A 10,463-nucleotide genomic window follows, 5' to 3' on the forward strand; every position below is an offset into this window, starting at 1 on the left:
TGAGAGGAGAGTGCACGGCCAAGAACAAGAGAGAAAGAAGAGAAAGAAAAAAAAATTCCAAGCCTCCAATCTTGATTCAAAAATTATAATTTTCTTGAATTAGTGACAAGCTCAAGACGCTCTTCAACGTGGTATAATTAGTTTGGCGAAAGAACCACGTTTGCGGAAGTTGGAATTTGAAGCAAAGGTATGAATTCTATATTTTATGTTATGGAATAAGTATATGTGTTATGATGATTAGAATTGGATGAGAATTGTGGAATTGTGATTTGTAGTGTGCAAGTCGTGTGGTGTGTGTTTGTGTTGTAGCCGCCAAGTGTGTATATGTTGCGTGGCTATGATGAGTTGAATTTTGTATTGTGTTTTAGTTGTGGTTATGATGGAATTCATATTAGAAATGAAAGTTGAATGAAATTGAGGAAAGTTGGAAATGTGGAATATGGCCGTGTGGTGCAAGAAAGTGAATTGGAAATGAATTAATTTTCATTTAGTTGTTAGTTGTGTTGTTGTGATGTTTGTGATGAAAAGAAAGGTTTAATGAACCAAGTTGGTGTTGAAGTTGGTTGTATGTTGTGATGAGAAATTCATGTGATTTTTATATAGTTTATATAATTATGGAAGTAAGATTTTAGATGTGAATTATGATTATGGATGATGGAATTGGAAAATGAAAATATGTTAGGAATATGTATGTTGAAGATTAGAGGTTTTGAAATGAATTATGGTTTGATGGAAATTTTGTATATTTTGTGAAATCATGAGAAGTGTGTCCGAATTGTGTTTGAATAACCTTGAGTTGGTAAATGAATGTGAGAATAATGATATTAATTTGATATTGTGAAGTTGGAATGAAAAGTGTCATCGTATGTGAAAAGAAGGACTACTTATATTATAAAGCGTTTCATGACAATTGTTAATGCTATTGATGTTGTTGTTGGGTTGTTGTTGGTTGTTTTGAGCCGAGTTGAATCTCGGGGGTGTCGTATTTATAGGGGAAGTCTTGCCGAAATTTCGTAGCCAAATAGAAACCAAAGATTGAAATGTCAACTTGCATGAATAGTAATTGGTAAAGATGACCATTTAGCATTTTTGACGAAACGGGAATTGAGATTGGGCGAGCATAAGACGTCCGCAAGGTATGTAAAGCTTACCTATTCTTCATATGGCATGTCCTAGACCTACTAGGCCGAAAACGGAACCTCGGGACTAATTCTGCTCCTAGAAATCCGAGGTTGATTTTGGTCACTACTCATTCAACAAGGATTGAACTATAAACCTCATGTTTGATTAAAAGAATGCCTAATCTTCGTAACTTTTTGCAAACGAATCCGAATCGCTCCGAAACTTCTATAGACAACTTTATGGAGCCAAATGTTTGTAAATTATGTTCGCCGCCTCGGCTTGACCCGAGGTGGGCCCGCAAGTCCCGAGACTTCCTTATTTGGTTTGTCTGACTCACTTTCGTACGATATGAAAAGGAAGCGTCTGCTTATGACTCTAAGGTCCGTTTGAAATGTCTTATTATGTTATTTGAGCGCCCATCCTTATGAGCGCTACTATATTTTTCGAAAATAACTTACGATACGTTTTTGAAAAAAAAAATTGATAACTAAAAATCCGTAATTTTGATATATTGGTTCTGATTAACTCGATACCTATTTTGAGCCTCCTGAGGCCAATGTATAAGTATATGACATTATGTGTTGGGTCTTGAGATTTACTTTTAATATGCACATGATTTCTGCACTACTGTTCGTGCCGATTATTATGATTTCGTTCGCGCACCCGGCTCTGCCGGTTTTGTGATCGCGCGCTCTATGACATATTCGGCGCATGATGTGCTACGGTTTCCGAGGCCTCGCCATAGGGCCGATTACCGTCTATGGTGTTATGATGTGATATGGCTCGTTATGTTTGATGATGTGATGTGTGTGATATTATGATTTGTTCGAGTCATACGGAGATTTGAAAGCCTTCGGAGTATGATGTGTTGTGGCACCGGCGTCGGAGGTGACCACGTTCTGGCGAGCCTTATGCACGATTTTTATTTGCATTACGCACATTTGCATTCGCACATTTGGGTCCGTTACTTGTATTGTTACAGTATCTTACGACTCCATTTATGATTTGGATTCTCGTACCTTACGCTTACATACTCGATTTTTTCCGCACCGACCCCCCTTTCTGCGGGCCGTCGTTTCATGCGCGCGGTACGAACGCTCGGTTGGGTGATTCCGGTTTAGGCTACCTATTCTTTACTTTGGAGTGCTCCCCGATCCGAGCCCACATTTGGTATATATATGCTCTGATATTACGTATATTTGCTCGTTGGATACGGCGGGGCCACCGTCCCGTCATATGTTCGTATGCAGTACATCTTGTTCGTAGAGGCACGTAGTCATGTTTGTGGGTCGTGGGTCCGGTCCGGATGCGTGTGGTTTCGATTTGTACGTATATGATTTCGATTCGTCCTTAAAGCGGCCCGTATGCTACTATGGCCGATATGGCCCATCTCGTTTGCATGAGCGTGTCAGGCGATGGCACATTCCGCCAACTTTGATTCCGACGTGATGTTTGACACGGCGACCGCCAGACAAAGATTTGTATGATGTCGGTTTTCGATTATCGGTCCGAATAATGTCTCGTTAAATCCGATCGTGTGGTATTTTGATGATTTGATTTGTAAGTACCGTTTACGGTGCTCCGAGTAGGCACCCCGCCACGCCCACGGAGCTGGGTCGTGACAATCCCCAATGCTGGTTCCCTTTTCACATATCCTATTACCCTTATTGCTGCATCCTAATGGGATTTCTTTAGCTGTTGTAGGAATTGACTCAAGGTTTGTACTGAATATGCTATGTCTGGTCTTGTAAGGGTCAGATATAACATTCTTCCTATCAACCTTTGATACTGTGCCTTATCCTCTAATGCAACATCATCTTCAGTTTCTTCTATTAATTCATCCAACTCTGTTGTTGTTAACCTGATATTTGGATCCAATGGAGTCCATGCTGGTTTCACAGCACCAAGCCCAAGGTCTAAAAGTATTTCCAAAGCATACTTCCTTTGGTTCACCACAATCCCTCTGGCTGTTCTGCTAAACTCCATACCTAGAAAGAACTTTAGATGCCCAAGGTCCTTCATTCTGAAAGCTTTGTGCAAAGCAGCTTTAGTGTCCTCTATGAGCTGCTCATTACTTCCAGTCACAAGCATGTCATCCACATAGATGAGTATGATCACAATATCAGTGCCACTCCTTCTAGTAAATAATGAGTGATCCAGACCACTTTGTATGAATCCAGATTGCACTAGTGCTTTAGATAACTTTAAATTCCATTGTCTACTTGCTTGTTTGAGCCCATAAAGGGATTTGACAAGTCTGCAAATAAGATTAGGCTCCCCCTGGCTTGGAAATCCCTGAGGAATGTGCATGTAGACTTCATCATGAAGATCCCCTTGCAAGAATGCATTATGCACATCAAGTTGATGAACGTACTGGCATGCCGAGAAGCTAAAGAAAGAATCTGACGTATCCGATTAAGAAGAATCTTCACCACCGGGGAAAAGGTGTCATGTAGTCCAACCCTTTCGTCAAGTTGTACCACTTTAGCAACTAGTCGGCCTTATACCTCTCAATGTCACCATTAGCCTTTAATTTCACCTCGTATACCCATTTAGAACCTATAGGTTTTTACTGTGGGTAAATGGACTAATTCCCGTGTTTTATTCTCTATCGCAAAGCTTCGAGTTCGTAATCCATACCGCAACCCACCTCTCATCCATCTTTCATTATAAGATTGTGGCTCAGTAACAGATGACAACACACTTAGATAAGCCATATGTGGGATATATACACCTATATACAATAGAGAGTTCCCCAAAGGATGTAATACATTACTTGACTTAGTGGTGATGTAGTCTGAATACCAAAGGGGTTCTTTGATATGTCTCTGGGATCTTCTCAGAGGTATGATTGGCTGAGCTGAAGGCAATGTAGTAGAAGAGGGTGGATGTGCCAAGGAAGATGGGGCAGGTGTGGGAGTGTCTGAGCCAAGAGTAACATCTACAGCCTCTGATGAAGGAGACTGAACTGGTGTATGAGAAGGAGCCTGAGAAGAACTAGTTACTGGAGAGGATGTGGAAGCATCAAGATGACCAGGAGGAATCTCAATAGGCTCATCAACTAATGAGGAAATGGAAATATCATTGAATGGATGATGAGAATGATCTGCAGTTGAAGACATAGTAGGAAAAGCTGCCTTGAAAGGAAAAATGGATTCCCTAAAAGTGACATCCCTATTGACAAAAAATTTGTGTTTGTGAAGATCAAATAGGATGTAGCCTTTGGTAACACTAGAATAACCCATAAAGACAGATGGGATTGCTCTAGGAGCAAATTTATCCAGTCTAGGTAATGCACTGGCATAGCAAAGGCATCCAAAAGTTCTAAGTTGAGATAGAGAAGGCTGTTTTCTAAAAAAGACAGTGTATGGGGATTTACCACCCAGTATGACAGAGGGTAATCGATTAATAATGTAAGCTGCAGTAAGGACACAATGACCCCAGAAATGTAAAGGAACATGACTTTGGAACCTAAGGGCTCTGGCCACTTCTAACAAATGTCTGTGTTTTCTCTCAACAGTGCCATTCTGCTGGGGTGTATGAGGACATGTCTTTTGGTGCACAATTCCTAACTCATCTAAGAAGACTTGCATAGCCTTATTCATAAACTCACCACCATTGTCTGTTCTTATTGTTTGAACAGTTGCATTGTATTGAGTCTGAGCCATTCTCATGAAAGGTTTCAAAACAAGCAACACATCATTTTTGTGTTTAAGTAGAAAAATCCAAGTAACATGAGAAAAATCTTCTACAATGGTTAGGAAAAATCTATTCCCATCAAAAGTAGTTGTAGAGTAAGGACCCCACACATCCAAATGCAACAGTTGAAATATTTTGCTAGACTTACTATCATTTGTAAGGAAGGGAAGTCTGCAATGCTTGGCTAAAGGACACACTTCACAGTTAGACAACACATTCTTATAAGCATCTATTGAATAACCAAAAAGGACCTTTATAGGACTACTGGAAGCATGAGCCAATCTTCTATGCCATAATAGAATGTCATCCTTTTGTCTGTGTGCAGCACAAGCTTTAATTCCCTCTTGTGAAGTTGTTTTATTTGCTGAAGTGGTGGTGCTATGTACAGGTGATGTCAACAGATACAAACCCTTTGCTTCTTTACCAATCCCCTTCAACTTCCCAGTTGTAAGGTCCTGGAATAAGAAGAAACCTGGATAAAAGGATACTACACAATGCAGTTCCTTAGTTATCTTGGATATTGACAGTAGGTTGTATTTAAAGTCTGGTACATATAAGACATTTTCTATTACTCCTGTGTCTGCTATCTTACATTTCCCTGTATGTGTGACTTGTGTAACACACACCATTTGGAAGATGAACTCTTTTATCCTTGTCTCTAATAACTTGTTCAATCTCAGATAACATATTTAATCTAGCAGTCATGTGATTGGTTGCCCCACTATCTACTATCCATTGTGCCTGTTCTGTATCAGATATGAGATGAGCATCAATACCTGCCATGTTAGCCATGCTTCCTGCAGCTTCTTCCTTATCCAAAGATCATCATGATCCTTCCATGCTGCTCATCTGTAAGCTGAGGTGCTCTAGGTAAATTTCCTAGTCCTGTGCCATGATGGTAAGCATTGTTTCCCTCACATGTGTTTGGATTCACATTTTCTGCTCGAATATAATTTGCAGAATTAACAAGTTCCTTCTTCTTTCCTCTGTAGTCAGGTGGATAACCAACCAAACGATAGCATTTTTTAGTTTCATGCCCCCTCATTTTGCAAATCTCACACAGCAGATGCCAATTTTTCCTATTCTTTTGAAAACTAGTGCCTCTTCCAGCTAGTAAAGCTGTCAACTCTACTCCATCTCCTAGTGTGGGAGTAGTAGTTAGAGATCTCTAACTCTCTCTTTCTACTAACATGGAGTAGGCTTTGTTAAGGCTAGGTGTAGGATTAGTCATCAAAATTTGACTCCTAGCCTGATCATAATTCTCATTTAGTCCCATTAAGAACTGCAACATCTTTTACTTATGCATAAACTGTGTAAATTCCTTCGATCTAGGGCAATTACATGGAGCTGGAATCATGTTATCAAATTCAACCTAAAAATGCTTAAGTTTTGAAAAAGATACTGAGATTGTATCAATACCTTGAACCTGTGTTGCGATTGACCTATGCAATTGAAAGACTCGTGATAGATTCACCTTATTGAACCGTTCCTTTAGGTCATCCCAAATTTCCCTTGCATCTTCTGCATACACAACTCCTGTACGCAATTCTGGTGTTACGGTCCCCATTATCCATCCTAAAACAATTGCATTGCACCGTTCCTATTGATGTGCCAGATCTCTATTATAATCCTCCTTCTTCATGCTGCCATCGACGAAACCCAGCTTGTTTTTACCAAGCAATTGAATCCTCATAGCTCTGCTCCAAACGGAGTAATTTTCCGATCTGGTCAACACGGTGGGAATTAACGGACCTCCGGCAGTATCCGATGGGTGTAGAAATAGCACGTGGTTAGGATCGATTTTCATTGCCGCCATTGTCGTTCAATTGAAGAAAATCCACCACTTTTGTTAACACAAAAACTGGTCTCTCAAATGGAGATGATTCCCAGCTGAATCGATACGCAAATAACTCACAATTGTGGTTAATGCTCTGATACCATATTGAAATTCATACCAGAATAATGTGGAATCACTGTACACTAATCATCCTTTCATTAGAAGAAGAAAGAGATTGGTTCACTGTTGACTGAGTAGTCAAAGTAACGGTCACACCAAATGTGTACACTAACATTACGTATAACCGACTAACTGATTCCTAATTATTAACTATCTAACTAGTCCTCACATATCATAGAAGTTGACACTTAGGTCCACTAAGTATTTACATGGACACTATCTATGTTTCATTAAAAACTACTCCTTTCATTCCAAAATAAGTATTGTTTCTCTTTTCTAAAGTTAATTTGACTAATTTTTGAAGCTAAGAAATTAGATTAGATCAAATTAATATTTTCAAATTAAAATTTGGATATTCAAAAATTACACGAGAAGTACTTTATGTTGCAATTTTCCTCATCAATATAATGGAAAAACACACTTTAAAATATTGGTCAAATTAAGTTCACATGGATTGAATTTCAAGAAGCGAAAAACGACAAGATAATTTGGAATAGAGGAAGTACTAGTTATTACCCATATTATAGAAACTAATTACTTGAAAATTATATCAAATAATCAGCAAAAACATATTAAATTTCAATAAAATTTGTCGTAATATTGCACTCCACCACCGTGACATTTTGTGATTAAGACGTTATTAATTTGGAAATTTTGACCACAAGAAAAACAGTGCTTAATGGAATAATTCATGTTTTTGTCCTTATTATTGAAAATTAGCCTAAAATCGAATGCTGAACTTAAATTCTACTATTGAACATGAGAGTTGAGAGGTTGCTACGTCCACATTTGGTGCAATAAGTTAACTTACTGGGTTCTAAATTGATAATTTGTACACAATCAATGAATTTCTTAAAATAAGTACATAATCTGAACCAAGGTTACTGAGTTCGGCCGAACTAATAAAGTATACAGTAGCTCAACTCATTCTTTATATATCATCATTTCAAACATACTGCTCATTTCAAATAAATTTAAGAGAAAAGACATAAAATCACCCCTAAACTTGCACTGAAACTCACTTTAGCAATTTAATTTTACGGGTGTTTATATACCCCCTTATTCTTGTATGAAGTGAAATGAATACCACCCTGAGATTATAATACCAATCTCACAATGTAAGGCGTATTACACACAAGTTACGTCATTGCCACATCAAAGTCATGTCAAAAATTATCTAAACTTTTATTTTTCCATTTTCTTACAAATATTTTTTATACACCAATCAATCATATTTCCACCTGCATCCCTTTCTTCTTCATCCCCACGCTTCCCTTTCTTTCCCATTTTTATATACCGCAGGTTTTCATTGTTTTATATACTAAAGAAATAATTTTCTCAAGTCTTGAAAACAAATCCTCTTCGGCTATGATGACCTGAAAATTTTTGCTAATGGAAAATAGATCAATTTATCATCTCCGCCGGAAACAACAATTTCGGCATCAGAAAAGTTAGAATTCTCTCAATTGATTTTGGTGAGTTTATTGATGATACTCGCCGCAAAAATTTGTCACCCATTTGGAAACTACCCTTCACGGAAAATCGAAATTTGATGCCCATATTGCTAATTTTCCGATGTTGTCACCGGCAATGTCCCTGTCGTCATTTTTCTAATCTTGCTATTTGTACTATTAATGTATGAGAGTTAAGTGAGAATCAAAATTGGGCCTTTCTTAACTTACAATGAGAATTGATGCTCACATTTCTGTTATTAATGGAAACGATGGGGAAGAAGGAGAGGGAGATGATGGGTGGTGAAGGGGTGCATGGGAGGGTGGTTTAGAAGAAGGAGAATGGCTGAAAGGGATAGGTTTTTTACTAGAAAATTTATCCTAGATTTGCGCGGTATATTAGTTAATTAAAAATAATTATTTTGTAAATTAAGTTAAGAAAGAGAGAGTATTTTTATTTTCCTTACATAGATCCGAGACTAATATTGCACACTAACAAATGCTACATTAAAAAAGAAAAAGAAATAGAAACCTCACAATAAATTGACACTGTAGAAATTGATCATAAGGAAAAGATTATTGTTACATTTTTGGATCAAGAAGTGGAAATTTATTTGTTTAGAGCCGAAACATCTATTCCTTACTAATAAATGATACAAGAACGAAAAAAAAAAAAAAAAATTAGAACAATCATAATAGTTAAAGAAAAATCAAAAGTTATAATGGTACTTACAGAATTTTACTTAATTTGCTCAAAAATGCTCACTGAGATTATTATTTGTATCTATCAACAAAATAAAGAAGAAAATTATTATTTTGTCTTAAAAATAATACACAATCCAATGCAAATCAATTTACATTATGTGATGAAGCAGACAATTCTCTCTATTCAAACGAAGTAAAACTTAATAGCTCTTAAAAGAAGGAAAATTTTATATGTAACGTGATAGCTCAAGAAAGAAAGAAGAAATTATTTATAGCTAATTACAAGAAATAATAAGTATTATGCGTGGAAGTTACAGAAATAATGAAGAGCCAACATTTAATTTGATCGCTTAAGGTAAATCCGTCGAAATAATATCATTTTCAATTGGATTGAATGAAAAGAAATGGAAGGAAGGATGGAAAAGTAAAGAAACTGAAAATTCAATTGAGTTGAATGATGAAAAGAAGAAATGAGAGAAAAATTAAGCCAAAATGCAGAATTCTTGGCCAAAGAACTATGTCACATCATTATACTATAGACCACACTTGTGAAATATATATTCATGCTAATAAAAGATTTTTCATGACTTTGTAACATCCTATATAAAATTCTCTGCCGGAAGAAACTTCTAACTATTCCTCATTAATTATGAAAAAATCTCATTTAAATCATTATAAAATGAAGTTAATTGAAGAAGGAAAAGAAAAAAATAGAAAATAAGAAATTAACAATGTTCCCCATTTTTTTCTTCTCCTGCTAATACCTTTTCATTTGTATTTTGTTTATGAATATAAATTGTTGGCACCTATGACATATGTTCCATTAAATCAAACATTTTCTCATTTCTTTCAAATAATAATTTAAATATGTAAAAAAGGGAATTAAAAAAAGATGTAAAAAAATCAATTAAATGCAACTAAAACCCACGTATTGGAGCTTCTGAAACTAATCTCTTTTGCATTACTTATTTTTTGTCTCCCGATAGTAAGTGGGAGACAATATCCTAATTACTCTTCATCACTTGAGTAGCGGAACTTTGTATTGAAATTATATATTCTCTCTTTGCATTACTTCTTTCACGTATTCTAAACAAAGCCGCATAACTATAAAAATAGCAACAGAGAGCGTATGCAGATTAAACGTTCGAAGATAATATACCGTAGATGGTGATAGTAATTACACGTACGTGTTATTACCGTCTTTGAAGTTTTTTTAACGTTATCAAACAATGGCATTGCGCGCTAGTACTTTAACATAATAAAGTACATAACTCTTGATTAACTCTCATACTGTAGGAAAACAAAAACAAATGATAAAATTAAAGAACCAAAAATTTAAAACAAAGAAAGAATAACACGGCACGCTATAATAGTTTAAATTAAAATCTGGCAGATCTAAAATCAAGTTAAGATTTACCAGTGACAATGAAGATTTCCTCTCATCTATTAGTTTCTTCACTGCCTTTGTGTCGAGTGAATCAAGAGCTCAAAGATATTTGTTTGAATTAAGGGGCGAGTTTTTGGAGAAA

Source organism: Lycium ferocissimum, chromosome 10 (assembly GCF_029784015.1).
Source record: "Lycium ferocissimum isolate CSIRO_LF1 chromosome 10, AGI_CSIRO_Lferr_CH_V1, whole genome shotgun sequence".
In the NCBI taxonomy this organism is placed as follows: domain Eukaryota; kingdom Viridiplantae; phylum Streptophyta; class Magnoliopsida; order Solanales; family Solanaceae; genus Lycium; species Lycium ferocissimum.